Genomic DNA, 24,443 nt, shown 5'->3' with positions numbered 1-24,443 from the left:
CAGAGAAAGTTCAAACACGTCCTTCCACAGTTTGATCGTCCCCCTACATGCGAGCAGCTTTCCTGCTATTTGACTTATGCATGATTATTCACATTAAAGTCATTACTCAAACCCTCTCAGCAGACCTCTGATCAGCCACTTTTAGCAGTATTTGACTTTTTTATTAGGCAGTTTTATTCTAATTAAGTAGCTAATGTGTGATTGCATATTTATATCTCTTCTCCAATCTGAGATGGGTTTATTAAGTCGTACTTCTGGCTCTCTCTGACTCTCAGCATGGGCTCTACCAACCAAAACTGCTGTTTTTCTCGTTCCTAAAGTCAACCTTTTACCGTGCTACTGATTCCCTCGATCAGTGAATACTCGCCTCTCGTTCTCTGGCAGGTTTTAAGAGCCGAGCTGGCGGTGAGATGTCAAGATGGCAGGGTGAACCCCTGAGAAGTGTTCATACTCTTCTTTACACCACTCACCATCGCGCTCAGTGCACCCTGAAGGTGCACCGAACGATGATGTTCACGGTGTAGTGATGACAGATCTGGGTTGGCTTCCTCCACTCTTCCCTTTTGGAGCCTCTTCTGCACTGGGCTTTTTTGTCCACCATGCCACCAGAAATACGCCACGTGTGTCCTGGAATTCAAAGGGAGGCGGAAATGCTTAACATGCACACTTCCTGTTGGGCTGTTTGGTTCTCTCTCTGCTCATGCTCACCATTTCTCACTCCTCTCTCCGTCTCTCTATATCTCCTACATCTTCTACATCCAATACTCTCTCAGTCCCTCAGTATCAATAAATCATTCTTGGCTGGCTGCAGCAGACTAAATCAGCCACTGTGTAAACACGGCTGCTAATCCATCGGCAGCTGGTCTCCTTTATATCCTCCTCTTCACTTTATCTAGCAGCACCCACCAGGGACCTTCTGAACAGTCGAGCTGGGAGGAGAGCAGTGTGGATGTGCTCTTCCTGTCTCCCGTTACCTGCAAGAAGCAGAGATACAAGAACTGCGGAGGCAGACGGCGACATGAGATGGACGCACCCGTGGTTGGGGAAAAAAGAGCTCCTTTAATCGCCATTCAGTGTATGCCTCCACTTAGCAGGATTTGTTTTATATGCATCAAAATGAGGTGCAAAGGCAGATAAAGCAACACTTTACCAGCGTGCAGATTATTGCACGGGATGTTTTATGCATATGTGTAATCACCACTGTGTGTTCCTGACTTGTACATGACTTACCTCAGTCATCTCTTTACATCTTTGTTGTCGCGTTATCTTTAACCTTATCAGCCAGACTGAGAGGAGCTTTGAGCCAAGACAGGAAGTTACTCAGGACACTCTGTTCAAGGTCTTTGCAGCTCTTTCACTTTCTTTTTTTTATTATTTTTCTGGCATCTTTGCTGCATAGCAATTACCTTCACTCCAGCAGTGTCCAGGCTTCAGCTTACTGTAGATTTATTATGATGAGTTCAAGGACCAACTTCTCCACTATTTCTAACTCAAATCGAGTTATATCAGGCTTCTGTGATGCCTTTAAACTACAGGCCATTTATTATTTAAATTATTAATATTTATGGTTGGGTAGCAGATAGGTCAAAATACACATCATGTACCAACCACATCTGAAGGCAGTCAGGGAAGTGCTGCCAGTATGCTGTTGTAACGGCATATTTAACCTCCACTTTTACAGGTTTTCTGCTTCGGCTGTTTCATCCCCTGTGGTGAAAACTGCGCAGGACAAATGTCCATCCAACAGTTCAGCTGAATATATTACCTGAGTCAACAATTAGCAGCTAGGTTTAATTTATACACGACTAACAAACTAATGGACATTTCTGCACAGAGACAATAGACAAATGACCAAAGCGTTGACTCATGTGTCCCCCCGCCCCCAAAGATGCTTTCTTGAGGCTTTTATTGATTTCCTGCAGGCTTCAGCTTAACTACACCCACTGGATTACAGAGACAAATGACATGAACCTCAGAATATATGATCTAATGAGCCAAAGATGAGCTAACATGGTCATGGATTCTACCATGCACGTGAACACATGCGCATGGAACCTGATCTACGATGTCATGCTGAAAGGCAAAAAACGGCAATAGCTGTGGCGAAGGCAGGACAGAGCGATAAAGGTTAAAGTACAGCACTTTTCTATGTTTGCCAATTTTCTTTTCATATGGAGGATAGAAAAAGCTGCTGCAGCAGGAGAAGAAGAGAAGCAATTAGAACACAATTGTTTAATTTTCAGAGACCACATCTGCAGAAGCCGTTCAAAACATGTTTTTGTCTGAGGAACTGTAACAATTGTATATCTGATTGCACAGTGGGATCAGCAGAGAGATGAACTAAAAGGATAAAACGAGGAGGACTGCATGCAGGGAAACAAAAGCCAGCGCTCTTCACATGACAACATGCTCTTCAGAGAAATGAGAGCTTTGCAAAGAGGACAATTACACTCCAATATTGCCTGTTCCAGACTGTTTCCTCCAACTTGTTTATTTCTTGTTAACTTGTGAGCTGATTTCTGGCGAGAGGTTGTAGAACAGTCACGTGCATTAGAAAAGGTGTTGAAAAACATGAAATCACTGTTTACTTCTGCACTTCTCTCTATTAACAGGATTATTATAGAGCCGCAGATTATCTTGAAAAGCAAACCCATTTAAAATCCATCTGAATATGTAGAAAGAACATATTATTATTATATTATATTCTGAGTCTACTTTCTAATAGGGTTTGGTCCTTCCTAAGAGCTGAAAATGCATCAAATCTTTAGAGGCGTGGTAGAATACAGCTTCACTTGCTTTAGAACCCAACCGGGGACGTCCAGCAGACGACTGGCTGATGATCTGAGCCTTTTTCCTTGGCTCGCGCTGCACAAGCAGAGGTTTCGTGTGGCCAGGAGCAGATTCATTTGGTGCTTCAGCGACAGAGGAATTTTAAAATGAATTCTGGCACACGTGCACGAGCCATTTTGAATTTCCCGTGACAGTCAACCATTTGCACACCCTGGGGTTTTAAAGATTTCAGCCTTTTCATTCTGTCGGTCTTAAACTCTTGATGAGATCAAGTTAAAAAATCTGCCTTTATATTTCACAGTCATCAGCATCATAAAACAGGAAGTGGATGATCGTTAAACACCGCAATATACAGTAACATTTGCTGTTGCTACCGGCAACCAAGTGCCATGTTCACCAGGTTTGTGTTTTTCTCTTCCTGCTGTGAACAGCCTTTGACACAACATTGTTTTTTCTTCGATATTCTTTCCTATAGCAGCTTCTTGTGGTAACGAACGCGACGCCTTTGGAGCAGCAGCCTCAGAAGAGCCAGACAACCCAGCGTCAATCAGGCAGGACAGTTTTGACTGCCTGTCTGTAGACAAGCAACGCCAAACAATGTGGTTAAAAAACCCCACACTTCTGTCAGATGGAGAAACGGAGCTTTGGGACAACACCTGGAAACTGACACAGAGGAGACAGAAGGTGGAATAAATCAGAGAGGGGCAGGTAACAGGACACGGGAGACAGTCTAAAATGTGATGTTCTTCACTGCTTTCAGTTTCAACTTATGGTTTTGGATCTGCAGCTTTCAGAGTTATTCTTTCCATCTCCTGTTGTGGTAAAGCTGTTGCTAAGCAGCAGTCACAAAGGCCACAGGTATGTCAACATGCTCTCATTTCAGCATTAACTGCTGCTGATTCCAGGAGAAGTTGTCAGTCTAAGCAGGAGGAAAGATCTAAATGAGATGTCAGGATCACATTTCATCATCTGCAATGTTAAATTACCATTAAACACCATCGAGCAGCTGCACCACGCTGATTCTTTTCTATGAGTTGTACCGTGACAGTGAAGTTGAAGGAAACTCGGCTGTTTGGTACGCTCCAAAATTGCTTTTCTCAAAGAAAAATAACTTTAAACGAGGTTATTGAAAACGAGGTGGAGGTGCAGCCGAAGTAGCATGAATAATGTGGACATGTTTGAAGCCAGAGAAAGTGCCTGAGCTAAAAGCAACAAGGCGTGATCCCGAGTTATGAAATTCAAACAAGAGGGCAGAGGAAAAGATCTGCCGTTCATTATATAACCCATCGGAGTTGTGCTTTCCTCCAGCACGGCCGGCTCTCCCTCCGCCTCGTTCACTCCAAATAACTAAATGCATTATTCAATAAGACCCCGTGCTCGCTCCTCTCCTAAATATTAAACTTTTGAAAATCAATTTCATTTTTTTTAAAAATTTATCCCGGTTGCCAAAGTCGTTCCTGTGAAGGCGCTTGATTACTCACACAGAAGCGAGGAACCTGGTGGGGGCGGCAGGTGGCTGAGCCGATGTAAGAAGTACCTGAGGGCGCCATGTAGGCCATCTCCAGAGGGCTGCAGCGGCGCGGCGGGCTACCCTGCCGGCTCAAAGGTGCTGGAAATACATATTCACAGCAGTGATTGCAGAGAAACCTGCATAAAATCATCACAGAGGAGATCAGGGCGGGACGCAGAGTCAGACCAACGTTGTCTGCTACTCACATAATGAGGAAAGGCTCGGCAGCAGCTTGTTCCGCCATAATTGCCGCATCATTTGCAGGTCGTTTGAAGGAGAGCTGCGTTCGGTGCTGTCAGTGTCTGGTCTGAATCACATAGAAGGGAGTCGCAGCCTGTTTTTGTTGTCACTGACTGGTTAGTGCCTCACAGCCCGACGAAGGACCGAGGCAGATGCCAATTAGACGTTCTGATCGCGGTGGGCGGAGCCAAAAAAGAAAGTAACCCACAATCATCAACTGGAGTTGATGGGAAAAAAATGTCTGCAGCGAGAAGAGGGAACTCCGGGGTGTTGAAGGCTCCTCCGAAGAGGTGCAAAACTGTGGTTAACTGCAAGTTAAAGGGAGAATTCACAGTTTTGTCAACACGTGGGACGATTTTGATCGGGACTTTTGATCCTGGGACAAACATCACGACACAACTGTCAAAACACAGCGATGGATTCTTTTTTTTAGTAAATTGAGAAAGCATGAAAATTGTTGCGGTTTTCTTGCTTTCTGTTTTCTACCCTCCCTCTCCGTTTTCTTCAGCATTTTTGGGATCCCGTAGTTCTTGAATTCCACCACAGAAAAGACAATTTCTATCACTAAAATCTTCGGTAACACAGCCGATGGGTCAGTTAGAGCCTAAATAATACAAACATCTTTTATTTTCTTCAGCATTGCTGTTGCCAGGCAGAAAAGTGCATCCCAGTCTCCGGCTCTACTAAAAAAAAATCTTAAATTCATGTTCTCTCACTCTTGGAGGCCAATTAATATGGAAAGGGATTTTGTCCTGAGTGTATCGGATCGGTTCATTTGGAGAAGGAGCGACAGGATCGATGGCGGTGAAACACTATGAGAACATGGGATGGAGTAATATTCCCCCGTGTGTTTGTCACAGGTCATCACTGACCTCATTACACATTACACGTTGTTATTTGATCTGTTAACAAAACTATTGATTGATCCAGAGGGGAGGTAGGAACACAAATCTGTCTGAAACCCCTTTAAAAAGCTGCCAGAACGCGTCTGAGGAGACGTTTGCACTCACGTCGGCACGTTCTGGTCTTTGCAGGTGCATCAGGATGGTTCTAATATAAAATATTTAAATGTGAGGACGCTGCGAGGCACCTTCAGAGATACCATCAGCCTGTAAAAACAGACACCCCGTCGCTCGTGGCTGAATTACATTGATTTCCCGTTGAATTGCAGATAAAAGCGACTTTCATTTGAACATTTACTGAGGATATAATGTGTTGATTTGATCTCCACGATGAAAACCGCTGTCTTCGTATATTGCCTCTGACATGACTGAGCATGAAAAGAAAATGTATTATCTTTGGTCACTCTACCGCGCCAGCATCCATCCCTCTTTCTTTACTTTGAGTTGTTGTAAATAATGACCGAAATACCCATAGTCTTCTTTCTTCATTTCCTCTGTCTGTCTCTGAGTCTCTCACTCGCTCCCTCTATCTGATCCTGGCGACGATGATGATGGTGAGATTAGCTTCTCCCTTTGTTTGCCTCCTCGCTCAGACAAATGCACTCATCAGCTCAGACCCCGGGGTCAGCCTTTGTAAGCTACTATTTATTAAGCGCATTGATTCCAGGGCAGCTGGTATTAAGAATACTTGTTCCTACAGAGAGATTAAATCCATGTTTTTAATGAAGCGTTTCTGTATGAGCTCGTCGGTTTATGTCTGCGAGGGTAAATACTGCAGGAGGCTTGAACTGCGTTGGAGTCAATATTCTCTCTATTAATCTGGGGAATAATATCGTGCATTTCATTTCAAACAGACAGGAAGCTCTAACTTATATCGCTGTCTGAGATAAAGATATTTATGACCAGGATGCTTGAGCGGGTACAGCACAAATGGCCAAAGTCAGTTGTGTGAACTAGACGTTAATATCCTGATGCCGGGAGTAAAAAATGAAGATGAATGGAAAATTTGAATGTTTCATCCATCGAGAACAGTCGGCGGTCACTGTTCCTCTGCCTGGTGCTGGTGCTGTGCAGAGGCTTTCAGCCAGTCCAGCCATGCATCATCCCTGTTCTTGAGCTGAAGGTTGGATGGTTTTAAACTCTTTAAAAGTTTCAGTTTTCCTTCTTGAATCCAGAGAATCACCCCGCTCTGCTGCCGTGTGAGTCAATGCTGTTTGAAGGTGTATAAATACAGGTGGGAGGTGGAGATCTAAGGAAGCTTCTGTATCCAGGTCCAAAAAGGAGCCTGTGATCAGGTCTGTTCAGCAATGGAAGCAGCAATTCCAGTAAATAACAATAAACCAGTAAGGACACTGGGGGAAAAAAAGCCAGTCATGTGACTGCCATGTGACCTACCACTGACCACGTCTTCAAAAGGATACTTTAGAGTACAATAAGCTGATTGAAGCCAACCACCAACAGAAAAAAGAAATTAAAAAAAGCCCTTTGGTCAGCGTCCTGATGTTAATGTTCGGGTCTCAGCTCCTCCTGATGGTGCTCAGTTCCTGTAAGAAAATCAATGAGTCATTTCCACTTTTTGTTATAGGTGGTGACCTATAAAAGGTGCTGTCGAGCAGCTCCTGCCATCATCATAACTGCAGCTTAGTCGTGTTGAAACAATCATTAACCTGTCCATCATTCCGCTGTGTTCACAAAGAAAAGTTCCCCAACTTTTTCAAAAACAGTGCTTATATAACCCCCCCCCCCCACACACACACACACACACACACGCTGTATTTCTGGATCCCTCTCCTCTGTATTTTCCCTTTGACAGAGGCACCTACACGACCAAAGCGTGCAGCTCTCCCGACGTCTCCCAGCAACACTCCAACTGACAAAACATCAAGAACCTCATTCGGCTGCTTCTGTCGCCGCGCGTCTTTTGATTAGAACGCGCAGCCCGACCTGCGTGCGCCGAGGATTTTTGCTTTCCCATAAATTACGCGTCGGGGGTTGCGACTCCGGTAATGCGCGTCGCCCCGGCGGCGAAGGATTTAGCGGAGGAAAGGCGCCTCATCTGAAATGGCGGCGTCGTGCGTCTCACAAGGTGAGAAGTGTCAGAGGCTGCCCTGTCGTGCGTAGGTCACAAGAGTCGCTGCTGCCTTGAAACCTCGGAATCCACCCCACGCTGAGCTCATGTGTTTGGATTCTAAACTGGAGCCAGAGGCAACATTATTCAGAGTTTTCCTCAACCGAACTGATGCTAATTAGCAGGTTGTGACAGCAGGGGAATATCCGCTGCACAACAGGTAGACGCCGCTGATATGCAACACCGGATTTAACGTGACACCAGATTTGGTTACGGGGAGCTCTTGTGAGATATTAAAGAAGCAACGAGGTTTACTTCAATCCCTCCCTGAAAGTCAGAGAGGTGAAATACGATCTCCTTTTCATTATCGCCCGGTGAAAATGGGGAAATCGATATTCCTTGCTCAGTCAGCTGTGATGCAAAGACTTCATGGAGGAAAATACAAAAAAAAAGCAAAACAAAAGCTGGAAATCAAACGAGAACTTCCTCGCCGCCAAGAAACCCAGATTGAACACAGTTTCTCAGATTTCAGCTGGTCCTGGCATCAAATCCTCAAACACGTGTCGACCTTTGACCCCCAACAGTTTCTCCACGTCTTCAGCAAACACATCACACGGATGGGGAAAAAAAGCCAATTTGACATTTGCACTAAACACTAAACCAAAGAAATACATCTGCTGTTGCCATGACAGCCCCGCTGTCACTGCTGCTACCATTAGCTCACTGGTCTTCACCCTTTCCTCCATTACTCCTTCAGACCTTATTTACACGCTGCATTTGAGCTCGAGACAACAAACACTGCATTATCTCCACGTTGTGTTGAGAAGAAAAGTCCAGTTTACGGCAACGAACAATCATTTTCTCCTAACTTGAATCGGTTTAATTGGGTTTTAACCGCCGCATATTTATTTCCGCTGCGCTCACGTGTCCACGCTGCAGCAGTCCAAGTCCAAGTGGGAGATTTGCACGCGTGTTGCTGTACAGCGACACCTGTCCAGAACGCTGCGGGTGAAGTAATTTACAGTGTAATACAGTGTGAGCAGATTGTATTTCTTGTTAGCTAATTTTCCAGCATTGTTTCCTTTCTTCCAGTATAGTAGCCAAACTGTGCCTCATTATATCTCTCAAAATGTTCTTCAGGCACTCAATCATGGGTGGTAAGTTTTTAAATGCCTTGTGATTAATTCAGATCATTATGAGTGTGCTTTATGTACATGATTTGATTGAAACATCCATTGCATTTGCATAATTGCAGCGCTGTGGAGTAGGTTTTAGTTTTGCGATCCAATCTAAACCTCTCATGCTCGAAACTTTTCCATTCTAGGGGACCACAGCGAAATCACACCACTATATTGTGTACAGTGTTCTCAATTATGCACAATTACAGGGACACAAAAGCCTATTTTAGGGGGCATTGTTCAGCAGAAATGGCTTGTGGTGGTTTTATGGAGATAAGAGAGGGAGTGGTGATGAGGCAAAAATGATAAACAGGGCGGGAATATTCAGAAACTCTCTGCGCCATAACTTTAGCAGAGACTGTGTGACTATTGTTCAGGGTCGTCGTCAAGGTCTCACCCTAAATTTAAATTTGTCCAAGAGTCAAAGTCAATATAAAAACAATGCAGCACATTCTATGGGAATTCTATGGAAATATAAAGACTGTAATGGCTGTCATGTAGGAACAACCAGCAGCCGGGGATGATGACAAACATGTTTAACTTAAATTCTGATCAGATCTGGAATGCGTTCCTGCTCCAAAGTGCCACTTCCACCTCCCACAATCCTCAACTTCTCCTGCAGGTTAAATTGGGATGCTGGTGTAGGTGGAAACAGACAGTGTTGCCCTCAGGGTGGAGCTGCAACGGTTTATCAAAAGGTAAGAAAACCCCTAAAAACAAGCAAGCGTTTAATCACTGAGATCAGCATCAGGGGAGGAAAACACCGGAGCTCCTCGGTTAAGACGGGGTATCAGATGTGGAGACATGTCTCAGAAAGACCCCACCTCCATCTTTTAACACTCAGACCTTCCTCCACCTAACACCTGTGTGCTTTATTGTGATGCCGCTTCTGTTTAGTCAGTCATTTCAGACTGAACGGCCTTTCCAGCACCGGCCCGACTGGTTTTCCCTTCATTTTCATCAGTAATAAGACACCAACACATGTGGCCACGTCTCGTCCTGTCTTCTTTCTGTCGCCTTACCTCACCTCTCATACGTGCGCTCGCTTCTTCCCTTTTAATGCTGTTAAATAATGGAGAGGCTGCATGCAGTAGTCATGTTGTCGCTCCGCTAGTGAGGAGCGGGAGGCATGTGTGGAATACATATGTGCTTTTGCACGTGCACGTGCATGCTGAAGATTAGCCTCGAGGCCAGAGTCCCCCACACACGCAGCTCATGCAATCGGCTGCAACAATACCGTCCCACTGTGGGAGCTTTAAAATTACGACGCTCCCTTAACTTCTGAGATGTCCGTTAGTGATGCGGACCACCTTAACGGCCGTTGAATTAATATTTCCAGTACGTAAGGTTTCATCCTGTTAAAAGGGTTAAATGGTAGCTAATAGGATGTGAGACACAGAGACACTCTCATGTCCTTGTGTCAAAGCTAAGGGGGACCCCTGCTGCTAAAACAGCTGTTAGATGGACTTGACACATCCGGTGGCTCTCTTTAAATCGACAGACTGACAGATAGCAACAACAAGCGCAGGCCTCTCCACGCCGTCCTCTCCACGCCGTCCTCTTCTTTCGATGGCCAGATTGCCTCATTGTCAGCCGTCAAATGCAGCGTTCGGCTCCCAGCCAGCTGAGCCAATAAAAGAGAAGCGAGAATTTCAAACATGGGAACGACACAAATGGTATTGATCCAGCGGGAACTCGTGTAAAATGAATTTCTTCGGCCCTGTTCTTCCCCCTCTTTCTCCATCCCTTTCTTTTCTCAGTCCAGTAGCCGTCACAGCTGGGAAGGGGCTTTGGCTCGCCTCTGGCCCAATTAGCCAGGGCTTAAAGCACAAAGCATGTTGAGCGGAGTAGGTCCAAGCCTGGTTTAGTCTGGTTCAGCTTGGCTTGGCCCGTGCTCCTGCTCTGAGCTGCCATGGACTCATAATTAAGGCTGTCCTCTGACACAAACACAGAGGAAATGACTCTCAAACATTTCTGCATCTGACATTTTTACAGACTATTTTCTCTCCTTGTCCTTTTTCTTTTCTTTTTTTTCCTTGTGCACAACCGCAGACACACACACAGACACCCACAGCACACAGTTTCGGCTCAGTGATCTGGCAGCTTCACAAAGACTCAAAAACTCCCAAAAGGGAAAAGGGAACAATACCATTTCATCCTTCTCTTTAATAGCCTCATCCCTTCTGCTCCCATAAACCTCTCTGACTCCCCACCCCTCCATTTTTATCTGTCTCTTACTGTCCCTTCATTTCTCCTGTCTTTGCTCTCTAATCTCAGTCACTTTGTTCTTTGAATTCATTAAGCCGCGCTCTATATCACCGGTGTCAAGGATCAATGGTTACTGTCGGAGCAGCTCCCAGCATGCATTGCCACGCATGGTCATTTTTAATGAGGCCCGGCTCCATCTGTCCTGCATCAAGGAAAACATTTTCATAACCAGTCATCACAAAGAGAGTTAGTCTAATGGTCACACCTCTGTCTATTGTCATCAATCTCTGACACACACACACACACACACACACACACACACACACACACACACGTTTGACACCTTTAGTTCAACCTTCAGCGCTTTATGAATTTGTGAAGCGATTTGTTTGGGATGTGTCTTTTTTTCTGATGGGAAGGTCACAGAGCCACAGCAGGATTATGGGAAGGCCCTCAGCAACGGGATTTAACCAAACAAACTGAAAATATCACCTGAAAAAAACAACAACCCCGAAGCGGCGGTGGCAATTTAAGATGCAGCGTTGACGCAGTTGAAGCTCATTAGCTGATCAGGGAAACGAGATAAAGCTGAGGAGATGAGATGAATTCATGACACCTGCACAAACATCCTCATGAGGGCGGCTTCTGCATCCAGCTCATATGGCTGAACCAGTAAAGATGGACCGATTATAGATCAGTCTGTCGACGCAATCTGTTGTCACCACTCCGCTGAGAGGTCCGACACTCTTCTAATGGCTCGGTTAATTTTTTACGCACGCAGACACACGCCGAGACAAACTCAAGTGCACACATGCATGCGTGCACAGATAATTGGCAGGAAACCTTCATCTAAAAATCAAAAGATTTTATGCCAGCTGAATTCCAGCCTAGTCCATCAATGAGCCTCCGGACTGTGAAAAATGCATGAAAGCAAAGGGGTAAAAAAAAAAAAAGGAGACAAATCACCAGTTTTCAGTCCAAGGAGACAAAAAGATTTGTTGGAGACGAAACACGATGCATAATGAAAATAGATGCCTCCGCCGACGGCTTTACAGGCACATTGTTGGTCCCCATTTAAAATCAATCCTGTCGATGCATCATAAGTTATTTTGACAGGGAGTAAGAGGCACTTCAGGAAACACCACTTTAATGATGTCTTTAACCTGCCAGTAATTGACCCCTGTATTGAAAGGGAGAAACAGTATTAAAAGCCCGGGGCGGGCGATTATAGTTCTCTGCTTGCTGCGCCTGCTATACATCATTTCTGATCAGGCCTGGGTCAGCATAAACCAGCATTTTCTTCCTCCCTGTTAAAAAAAAAAAAAAAATGCGTACAGTACAGAATGACTCCACTGCTGGATGGAGCGCTGGGCTCTGTACGCCATGAGATTTATGTACTGTGTATATTACCGCCATGTGTTCCAGAGGCCGTCGTACATCAACACAGGCAGGGGATGGGTCGTCTTTGTCATATATATATATAAAGAAAATGAAGGAATGTGGCAAAAATGAGAATTTTCTGGACCTTTGAGAGCTGTTTTGCCACATATAGGGTGCATCTTCTCCAGGAGGAGCTGCAGTATCCTGCAAAATAGAATGTATACAGCACACCTGCATGGTAAAGCTGACAATTACCATCAGATGGAAGACTAGTGTGACTTAAATATGCACCATCTGGTGGCATTAAGCGTCTAAATAACATCAGATTTATGTTAGCGCTCGGGGAGAGAGGCATTAGCTTGGTATCAATTTATTATCAATTTGTCAAGTACTTTGAAATTTAATCATAAATCAGCTCATATTCACTGATGTTTGCGTTGAGATTAACTGTCATGGCTGCACAGGCTGCGGCTCTGGGCGGCCGCCGCCGTCAGTGGCTCACGCACACCCGACAGCCGGCAGCGGCGGGAGCGGCAGATTATAGAAAATCATCCAGTTTAATTAATGCTGGAAAGATACACCCTGCTGTCCTCCGGCACCACTGAGGTTCTGTCCTCTCTGGCTGCCTCAGTAGTCCCCGTACATGCTCAATACATGCTATGGAGGTAGCAGAACTGGGTCACAGGCTTTACGTATGTGGTGGAAGATCAGTGGAGGACAACCAGGAAATAGAGGGGGCTATGAGGGGAGGTTAGCGCCGCGGCTCAGGCAGAAAGCAGAGAGCAAGGGGTGCGTGTTTGATTGTAATTACACCCATGCTTTGAGGCCTTCTCAAGAGTTGGGGGGGGGCAGTGGGACAGTTCTGGGGTTTGATTGAGGATGCAATGGAATTAGGGATGATGGGGGAGGTGGAGAGTAAGCATGTGTCCATATGCTGCTGGGATGGTGGAGCCACCAAAAGGAATTTTCACCTTGGCCAGCTCTCCCCGAAGCCTCAGGATGTAGTCCAAGGTTGAGCGGAACGACGGAGGTGGACACACAGGAATAATAGGAGGGGCGCCGCGGCTGCCTGCCTCTGTTTGCCAGAATATAAATGAGAAATTACGCAGATAGGAGCACTGACAAAACTATGACATCGTAATCAACCACCCAATGACACTCGCTGCCGGGTGGCAAAGGGTGACATTTTCTAAATTCTTATCTCTACTTCTTTTATCCTACTTCATTCAAACACATTTATTATTCAGTTTGTTTCTGGACAAGTTGTACTTTTAAAGACACAGAATTCAAATAAATAGGAATATCATCTGCATGTTCATGGAACTGCTGTTATGATTTCTAATAATATATAATAATATCTGTCGTGTGGACAAACTGGCTGAATAGAAGTGGCCATAGGAGGAAGCCCTGCGGGACATCACATTTCACATCAATCTTGTTGAAGTTGGGATATTTTAGATTAGCGGTAATGTCTATTACACTTGTTCTTTTGGACGTTCTTGAAGACTAAAATCCCCAAAATGCTAGAACAGTAACAGAGTTGACCCTTGACCCCTGCATGGCTAAAATTCAATCGTGAAAACAACAATTATGGTATCTTGCAATCATTTTAACTTTGAGTTTTTGTTCTTTCTTATCACATCCCCATGCACCCGCCCAGGCCCCACACATATAACACATCCAGACATACCCCCCCCCCCCCCCCCCCAACCACACAAACACAGCAGAAGATCCTTGAAATCAAAAGAGCTGTGCTGGGAACAGTCCGACTCCACGGACTTGTTGATTGTCACACCAAAAACACTTGAGGTGGAACGTCCCGATCAATCATCGAGGCATCTGTCAGAGTAGACATGCAATTAACATAAATGTGGAGTTTGACGTTCCAGCCTGATTGTTTCTGTGCTTCATCCTTTATCATCTTTGAGTATCTGTAAGCCAAAGATGAGAGAAGCTCCAGGACAAAAGCTCCTAATTCAGTGATTGACATTTGATGGGACCTTCTGGCTCAGAGTCAACAGTGTTGACCCCTGATTGTGGAACACCAACCTGGAAGCCCTTAAGAATTCTGAGGTATAGAAAGATGTATTAATTTACCTCAACTTCCTTCTGGGATGGAGTTTCTCCATTGCGACCTCTCACTTTGTTCTCTGACTAAAACACCACAAGAACAAAAAACAGTGCATAGCTTGAGGTATTCAACACCCATAAACAGCTATAGTAGTGAAAAAGGAGGTAAAACTATCCCAAAGCTCATCAATAAATAGAGACTAAGAGCCGCCCTGCCTGTTATTGATGCCCGCTGAGTGCCGTCCTAGCCAACACCAACATGGCTGGCTCAGTACTATACAAACACAGTCCTGTCGGCACTGCTGAGAGCAACAGAAGGGACAACACTGGACAGGTGGCGGCTACATGTGAGTCATTGTTCCAGTAGGAAAGCACAAGTCCCACTGGTCGCCAGTCTCTCTCCTCCTTCTCCTTCTCAGATTAGGTGTGAAGAATAATTAGCGGGTACTGAAGAGCCCCGTGTGGACTGGGTACTCATGGGAGGCTAGTCACTTTCTCCACCACCAAATGTCCCTGGCAACACAGCTGACAGGAGGCCGCACTGTATCTGTAATGAGAGTGCTGCTGCACCCGCATATGTATCTCTGTCAGCCGTGTGTGTGTGTGTGTGTGTGTGTTTGTGTGGTCACTCCAGGAAACCAGCCGGTGGAACAGCTCCCATCTCACTCTTTTAAGTTACCATTGTTTTTAAGGAATAACAGAGATGATTAAGACAGATGGATTAGGAGATCCACACACACACACACACACACACACTCACACCTGGGGGCAATTTAGAGTCCCCAGTCGACCTAATGTGCATACTTTAGGTCTGTGGGAGGAACGCGGAGAAGATGGACCATTTAAAGGCCAGAATGGCTGCACGGCCGTGCTTCCTACTGACTCATTCTCTCCTTCAGCCTATTTAAAATAGCACTTCATGATTACTGATAATTACATTTGTTGGCTGTCAAAACGCTCTGATGCAGAACGCATCAGTTTTGAAAAGTGGGGAAGAAAAATAAATAATTTGAAAGGTTGATTGGTTCCCCACCTGATTTGAAAGAGAAATTAATTCTGGTGTAGATATCACCATTTAAGAGGCAAATAGCTGTTTCATTAAATGATAGGAAACCTATAAAAATGCCAGGATCGAGTGGAGCTTTATGTGACTGTGCTGTTGATGCGTTCCTCTCCTTAGAGGTCTTTCTGAGGAACCTTTAAAATAATAATAATAATAATAATAATAATAATGCCTTTCCATAAGCAATTAAAGCACAATAATCTAAAAACAACCATCTAACCACAACATTTGGTCTCAACTGTCTCTCCAGATTCTCCACATTTGTCCTCACTTGCTTCTTGCTATTTTTTGGGTTGCTTTTATCAGAAGGCCAACCCCCCTGAGCTGATTGAGGTTTTATTCAGCTCACCTGCTGTCCCGGGTGTGGAGGTCGACTCCTAACTAATGATTGAGAGCAGCTTGGTGCATTCCAACCTGGCCAATCAGGGCCTGGCAGAATAGTTAAGAGTGAGGGAAGTGGCCCACCAGTCCAGCCCTGCCTTTGCTTCTCAGCTGCAGAGCTCCAATAGAGCTTTTGGGATGCTGTTTGTTGGGTTGTTGTTTTTTTTTGTGGGGAACCATTTTTAGATAATTGAGTCTTTTCTCTCCTCCCCACCAAACCACTTACAACACTGATTTCCTTTGACAAGGCTCAAAGTGTGTTAAGCTTAGTCTCAATCCTGCAGCTGGCTTTTCAATCAAGACTGATTCCAATTTTAGATGAATCAGTCAAGCTTCAGGACCATGTAGAAAATGCTGTAAATCAGTCAAGGAAATAAAGGAAACGTCTGGGAAATAAAATGTTGGCATCATAGTGGAAAGCTGCCAGTCTGTATGATGGTGGGGGGTGCTCCTGACACCCCGGCGTGCCCCATAATCGGCTTTCCACCGTGACAGTGAGGAGTCCATGAGAGAAACGCTTCTGTTTCTCACACACAGATACACATACCTGTGCACACCTGCTTGGGAATATGGGAGGGTCTCACAGTGCCAGCTGTTGAGCTGGATACATACTGAGTCCAAGACAACCACACATGTTCACCACACGTGCGTGCAGATGTGGCTGCAACAGGAGCCGCACATTTTAGTGCACGCATGCCCGTGCAACTATGTCCCCGTCTGTCCACGTGGGGCCTCGTTGCGTCACCTCAGAGATGCAGCAGACGCTGAGGCCTGCCATTCAAGCATCCGCAGCAAGCACGGCTCTGCAGTCTGGGAGCCATGCAGGGAGAAGATATTGAACAGAACAGCGAGGAGTGAAAGCTGCTGCCACGGACCCTGACCTTTTCCTAACAGCTCCTCACCTGAGGGGCCGCAACCTGCAATTTTAGCAATTTCTGTTGTGGACTCCACAGTGTTTTGTTGCAGTAGGAACACAAAAGACGCAACTTGGATAACAAAAATAGATTTGTCAGTCTCGAGACAAAGAATTCTTTGGGCTTTCTTCACACTGCCACCAATCACCAGTCACTTTGACTCCATGGGGAAAAAAAACAAACGAATGTGAAGGCTGGAATGACTGTATGAAAGCTAACATGACAATACTGACCTTCTGAAGCAAAGCGTGGACTTAAGGATGCTTTACAGTTTAAAATCCTTTCCTACACTAATAAATGTGCAAAATGTTTCATGTCAGGTTCTAATTAAGTTTAAGAACCTATCAGACAATTGACACCAGTCTTTTTTTCCACAAAAAGAGAGAAAGTCTTCTGAAAGAGGTACATGCACACATGCACGACTGTTGCAGTCAGAACTCTTTAGTGCACGAGCGATTAGGTGTGTCTGCTTGTTGTTGCATCGTGCAAAACGCCAACTGGTGGCCTGGCAGGGCAACTACAGCGTTCTCGGCGTTTTGTGAGGCCCCCCTGTAAACGACGCTTGTTTTCAAATGTTTCCATCTGAATGCTTTAATTTTAGAAAACAAAACAGCGCGTCACACACGTGCGCGTACTGCAGCCTTTGCCGTCCTACAGTCGCTGCTGTCGGTGATTCATAGCTGCTCTGCATGAAGTGGTTCTATCGTGGATGACAGCTCTAGAGTGCGCAGTGCTCAGTCTCAAACAGCTGACTTGGTCTCCGCTCCTAAGGTGATCTGTCTGCTCTTGTTTGGTGTCATAGCTCAGGTTGAAATTGTCAAGTGAGGGGGAAAAAGTGCACCTGATTCAAACACATCCAGAGTGACCAAAATCTGAAAACTTGTCTTCGCAGCGGAGAATTACAGAAAATGCATCAAACAAGTCTGACTGGCTTGTTACACATAACAAGCGATGAAGCAGCCACGTTAATTAGGCTTCCATCACCGCCAGCCGCTGAGACTGGAATCGGTGCGTGTCTTCCTGTTATGGATATTTTTTTTTTGTGTTCTGGATGTTGAGATTTGTGTGAGTCTGCAAGCACTGCATGACGGGAGGCGCAGTGAGACTGGAGCTACGACTTTGGTTAACAGTAAACACACCACTGAGAGCTCATTAGAGCAGCTCTTTTCTCCCCTGCCCCACTGACGAGGCCTTAGCTACTGCTGTATCTGGCATCTAGCAACAGGCTAATTAGCAGCTAGCAGTCATTACAGTCAGGCTAGTGGGCACGACTGTCTCAAACATATCATCTGTATCCTGTCAGAGACACAGCATGCACGTTTCAGCTCCAAACTGAGTGAAAATGGAAGAGGCCAAGTAAGCGTTTAGCTGAATATACAGTAGTAGCCCTCAGTCACGCAGCCTCCTATTTACATCTCTAAATGTTTGCTTTGCAACATTTCCTTTAAACCTCCAAAACTGAGTATTCTTTTTACATACAAGTGTCAAAATGTGAAATTCTCCAGATCAAAACACACAACAAGCCAATACTCACCACATCTTTAGCACAATGCATCAAGCTAGAATCTAAATGATTTATTTTTTAAATTCCCACCCTGAGAGAGGTCAGGACAGAGTGTGATGATTCCACAGTGCTATTCCTAAACATGCAAAAAGGTCAGAATTGTGTTTTAGTGGACATTAACAAGCACAAAAAGCTACAAGCAGAGAAGCGCCAGGTCCACCTTAATGATATAATCCAGAATTAGATTCAGGAGCTCAACAGAGCACACAGTCCTTTCACCATATGTTAAAGTAAAGGAACCGTGCATCTTTAATCAAAAAGGCTATTCATCACACAGACTCCAGCCACCGCAATGATGTGCATAGATAAGGAGATAATAAGGTAAATGAGAGGAAGAGTTAAAATAATACTGTAGCCTGCACAGTTCATGCACTGCTGCACGGCTGATAAATGATACAGGTCCCACTCGTCCTCCTGCAGCTCCGCCGTCTCTCCTTCCACAGCAGCAAAGGCCCACGCTGCCATCTCCCGCCCGCTCCGCCTTCTTCTGATACCAGAGGGAAGAAGTGCAGAAGTTATGGTGGAAATGTGACTTCGGAGGAGCGTATCATTAAAAAGGCAGACACAAATTGGGTCTTCTGCAGATGAATCTGTTAAGAGCAGATGTGGGCGACAAGCACACGTGCCTCTCACATCTCACCTGTTGGAGCTGGCAGATGGTTCTGCCCTGGAGAAGTGGTAACAACAGAACAATAGCCAATTAAGGAGTGACGATGAAGCTAAGGGGGGGCTGGGGCAGTTCACGGATAGATTCAGTTAATTAGTCAAAGGCTCCATTAGAAGACTGTCCAGAGACGCTCTTGATTGCCGTCTATTATCCACATTCTGATTGGCAGACCTACATGTGATTATAGCACACAAAGAAATCTCGATCGCACTGACTTCTTCCTCGAGTTGCTCAATAAAATTGGTGCGTCTATTGCAAAATGAAGGCTGACATTTATGAGAATCGGCAGGCCGCCGACGCCGCGTCCTGTCGCCCCGTTCAAAGGCTGAAAAAGAAGTCAGACGTATTGATTAACCGCTTTGATTCACCACTGAAATTGATCCACACCAGTCGCACAAAATCGCTTCTTAATCAGAATTTAGTGATCAAATTACCCGCTTAAAGTGTTTATTTAGGTGGTCATACGTAAGGAAAAATAACTACACCGTTATATTTTCATTAATCCCATGATTCTTTGCTGCTGGCAAAGACTCAAGACCCATAATATGAACAAACGATGGGGACAAAGTCATTGTTCATTTGGGTTATTCACAAGTATAGTAATGGATTTTGTAACAAGTTTTAAATCGAAGCACTCTGAACCGCTTATAAATGCAGTTTAGTAAATATTGAAGCTTATAAATGATCATTTTGGAGTTTTAATTATCACCTGCTTATGCAGGTCGCTGTTTTTCCCCTCCCAGACAAGTGCGACCAAAACCCTTCGACACAACGCTCCTGTGTCCCACACAAAAAGTGCACGTTCATGCATTAAACATACCTGAGACCACAAATGCATCCCCACCCACAGCCTGCTGACTCTGCCATCCATCTCCACGATTCGCCACGGCGGTTCAGGCACACCATCTCGCATCTCTGCGTTGAGATCAAAGATACACTGTCTCCAGTTGTGCCCTTCCCTGCTTCATGACCTTAAGCTGCCAGCGTTATCAGCCGGAGACATGCACACCAGCGCTACTCACTTTGATTCAAACGCGCCCGCATGCATACTAACGAATCTCACGGAGGCAATTACCAGGCTGAGCTCTTCATGTTGGCCGGCTATCAAATGTCTTCCCTTCCCTTTCACAAATCTGTGCATCTCCTTTTCCAGCAGAGCTAGCCTGGTTGCTACCTCTACAGCAGAAACCGGAATAACTGTCTCTTTCAAGGCGCCGTCGACTGGAAGGTTCTCTTTAAATGTGGGTTTTTTGTGTCGTTAAGTGCAGCGCCGACGTGTTGCGCCCTCTGGCCCACCTCTCCATCACTGCTTCAGCACGTGTCAGCTTGTGCAGCTATTTACTTATGGGCTTTGCCAGGGAATGTGTCTGCTCTGACACCTTAAATTGGCACAAATGCAAGGTAAAGCAACTTGCCGTTTCTTGCCACACAACCTGGTAACAGCAACCATAGCAACCCGTTGCCGCCAGCCACTTTGCATACAAATGATTGTGACAGAGGTGTGTGTGCATGGAACGAGATGGTGCTAGTTTGCTGGTGGGTGGTGATACACACGGTGTGTGTCTGTCTGGGAATGTGTGAGTGTTCTTACCTGCGTACATGTGTGGATGTTCGTGTGGAGGAGAGAAAGAGAGCGTGAGCGCAGAGACCAATTAAATTTTTACTCGCCTTTTGATTTCAGTGAGAATGCGGCGCGATCAGAGGCCAGCACTTGATCAGATGGCACTTATGTCCCAGCTTTTCATGCATGAAAATGCACGAGATGGAAGGATTCCGCTGTTTAAATCAGACCTCCAGCTTTATTGTCCTCCAGTTTCAGTGGAAAGTGAGGCTTTAATAATTCCTCTCTGTTTCTTGCGTCCAAGCGATCAAAAGCTGCCGGTGACGGAAAAGCCACCTGCTCATCTGCAGCGTATATTTAGTCAGGTGTTTGGTGTCTCCACTTATAAGAGAATGGTTTGGCAGCTAATGGAGTTGTGTTCTAAGATCTCTAATTAGCAGCTGCTCTCGGCGGTTGTGTAGAACTGTGCTGCGCGTGAACCTATAATCAAGCTTGTTGTGTGTATTATCTTTGTAAGAGCAGAGGCGCCATTTAAGTATGGAGGGGGTAGTGTTGAGGGCCTCTCTGCCCCCTCTGGGCCTGGCGGCGTGCCCAACATCTGCACGCCCGTGTTGTAGTTCCTGTGTGATACTACAGTAGCGTCGGTCGTGATGGATTATATTCATTGCACAGGTACTCATGCACAACTAATGTGTGTGTATAAGCAGGTGTTAACAGCCGTGTGTGTGCGTGTGTGCGTGTGCGTGTGTGTGTGTGAGAGAGAGAGGGAGAGAGAGAGAGAACAGGTGGGAGGATGTTTTCATAGTGTGTGTTTGTAGGATGCAGATCGAGATCTATTGCTGCAGGGCTGATTATTGGATAAGGGTGGGTAATAAACTATAAACAGATACTTCATGAATGTCAAGCAAACTAACCTGGCGTGTGTGTGCGCAGAAAATTCAAGAAACTTGGGTGGGGGTCTTTTTAATTGTGGAATAAGACCCCATTAGGGGCACATGACTGACATTATGGTGGACCAGAGCTTTGGGGCAGTAAAGTGGCGAAAGGTTTACGTGACTATGGATTCAGAAGAAAACAGAGAGAGCAGGGCATTGTGGGTAAAAGGATTCAAAGAACATGTTGCATGGTCTAAAGGAAAAGTTGTCCAGTGTGGACTTTAACGTTGTCCAGCCTCAGCAGATCTTCGCACCAGCAGATCCTTTTGGATGTCGTCATACATCATCGGCTGACTTGTCTTTGAAAATAAATGCAACTGTTCAAATGCAACCGACAATCACTGCACTTACTGTAAAACTCTCCTAAAAAATATCTATTTTACTAAGAAATGGCAACGAGCCACTAATCTCAGACCCTGACACAACTTTACTGCTCTGCTGGGTTTTCGGGCCACATGTACGACGCGTGGTTGCCGTGCGCTCGTGGGTTTGAATTTATTCATTCACGAGTGGGATCTTATCACCCGCAGCATATGGGGAGCCACGCAGGCCAACTCGCAGTTGCGAACCCGCAAAAAATGCAACCTTTTCGAGCATCGTCTTGGAGCCTCCACCGTCAGACTTCAGGCTGTTGGAGCGTTCGCTTCCCCCTTGGCTCTCCTTTCTCTTGATATCGCATGAATTGCGCTACAAGTAGCCCAACTGGCAGCGCCTTTCAATGAAAAATGGGTTTCCCCTTCCATGCTGCCATCCAGTGCACGCTTTATGCACCGGCTCTGCCTCTTTTTTTTCTCTCCAGGATTTGTCGTAGTTTGTGTAAAGCTTGTTTTCTTTCAGAGTGATCTTACTTGAAATTTTGCAAACTGTCTGAACAAATCCGAAGGCAGAGTGACGGAGATTTTAAACCAGCAGACAACGAAATGAACGTTCGGGTCAGAAATAGTTTCTGAATGTATGGCAACAAAATTCTGCAAATGCTGGGACGGGTTTCAAGCCGTTTCCTCAAAACAAGATGGCAGGAGCTCTAAATTCTGCCACTAAAGACGTCGTTCACTAAAAACAGACCTCTCACTCTGGCTGATATCTGCCGCCCCGTCCCAATGAGACAACCAGACAGATTGTAAATTGCTGTGAAGTGTCTCGCTGGTGGGTTAAGATTTGCCGAGACCTTATCTTGCTTTTGAACACAACAGTGATTATTACAGAGATTTCAGGTGGCTTCGGATAAACAACCGGAGGAGCTGCGGAGTCTCGAGACGTGTAAACAAGCGCTTTAACAAAAGTGCAAACCTGAAAAGTTCAGAATTCACCTGGGTCTCAAAACTCATCTGTTTGATAATGAAGCTGCATCTTTATTACAGCGAGGGGGGGGGGGACAAAAAGGGAGGAAAGTGAAATTTATTTGATCAGTCTTTCAAGTACTCGACCCGCAGACGAGCTGTTCCTGCTCTGCAGCTATTTTAAGGTGGTGCTTTAATCAGACGGTGATGAGACTGTGGATCAGACACATTTAATTGTCAGCATTTATCTTTGATCTTCTCCACGAAGCTGTGAAAATAGTCCTCACACTATAATGACCTTAGATGATGTTTTCATTGCCATGTTTGAGATGCAAACTATCCTATGAGTATTTGTACATGTTCCATTTCATAGTGACTGGAATTGAAAGGGGCTGATGTCTGATCGGGATGGATCTTCCTCAGATCTCAGTGGCCTTTAAAGCCCACAGACAGATTTTCCTTCCTGAGAGAAACACAGATGTGAGGAAATGTGGTCAGAATGATGAGGACCGAGTCATTAACGCGCTCATCTTCATCATTTGTCCTATTTAAAATGTTTTTTCCTTCCATCTATGTTCCACCATCGTCCTCCCGATTCCTCCCTCACTCCTCCCCCACCTTCCTCCCAATCCTTCCCTCTTCTCTGTTTGCATCTGTTTGGTGTATTCCCAGTGGCCACGAGGGGCCAGAAGGGTCCATGAATAAGTCATTAACACCGGCCCCCCAGACTCTGTGATCATCGCCAGCCTGTTTTAAAACATGGCCCCCACCACCTCTCTCACCCTCTGCACCCCTCTTTTCACATCCATAAACAATGGGAATATAAATAAAGCAAGTATCTGTTTTTCTGTAAATATGGGGTCCCGGCTAGAGAATGTCAATCATCTGGCAGGGGGCCGACCCCGAGAGTGGGGGCTGAGATCTGGCATTTAATGGCTGAGTGAGCAAGCAAAACATTCTTGTAAATTAATCGTGGTTCATAATATATAAAAAGAAGTTAAAGATGAACCCTGGCGCAGCTGCATTTTGAGAAATGAAGGTCACAAACGGCTGTGTTAAGTTATGTATATGTTATATATGTTGACTCATAAATGTCACCTCTTTCTGCTCTTAGATGCTGAGCAGCTGAGGCAACCCCCCTCCCCCCCATCGACATGAATTATGGATTTCTCCGCCACTTTTAACAACCCTCCACGTGTTTAGGCGGGAATACGAGAGGATAATTTTATTGTGAATCCCCACAGGTGGACTTAGTTTGCACATTATGAGGAATGCACAGTAGATTTGTCCTAATTTGGCTTTAATTTCAGAAACGACAGGCGTAAATACATGAATTTACATTCATTTAGGAGGCATTAATCTGCCATCATTTTCAGAGGCGAATGGCCAATGTTTGCATGAGCTTGAACGTGGCTCCGTCAGAAGTGGGGGAAACTTCAGGATCTTCTCCTGCTCCTCACTGTGGATTCATCTGCACCAAAACTCCATATCTGCTGCCGCAGATCTGGGTCATACTCCAGACCCTAATTGAAGGAAATTTAAGTCGACAGCAGCCACCAGACACTTGCGTGACCTTTGGAGACCTGCCTATCATATCTAAATCCTTTGTTATCCTGTCCTATTCGCTCCATATGACCTCAATTCTGCAAAAAACTAGTTCCAGACTGTGTTTCAGGACCTGCACCAGTCTTCATATGTGTGGCTGAGCAGCTGTGTACCATACAGGACAGAG

General features: G+C 45.4%; 1 long non-coding RNA gene across 2 annotated transcripts; it reads right to left on the bottom strand.

Annotated features, from left to right (window-relative positions):
* Positions 1–233: 233 nt before the first annotated feature.
* Positions 234–5,187, bottom strand: LOC130524281 (uncharacterized). 2 transcript variants are annotated; one of them, XR_008950096.1, is made up of 4 exons: positions 4,507–5,187; positions 4,272–4,437; positions 709–974; positions 234–627 (listed from the first exon to the last, which is right to left on the bottom strand). It is a non-coding gene; the product is annotated as an uncharacterized LOC130524281 (long non-coding RNA). The 2 variants fall into 2 exon arrangements; XR_008950097.1 differs by lacking the exons at positions 234–627; positions 709–974 and adding an exon at positions 2,218–3,453 and having other exon boundaries at positions 4,507–5,184.
* Positions 5,188–24,443: the final 19,256 nt, after the last annotated feature.

The sequence above is a fragment of the Takifugu flavidus genome, chromosome 4, assembly GCF_003711565.1.
Source record: "Takifugu flavidus isolate HTHZ2018 chromosome 4, ASM371156v2, whole genome shotgun sequence".
In the NCBI taxonomy this organism is placed as follows: Eukaryota; Metazoa; Chordata; class Actinopteri; order Tetraodontiformes; family Tetraodontidae; genus Takifugu; species Takifugu flavidus.
Note: the sequence above shows the minus strand (reverse complement) of the source record. Positions and strands in the feature narration are given on the sequence as shown.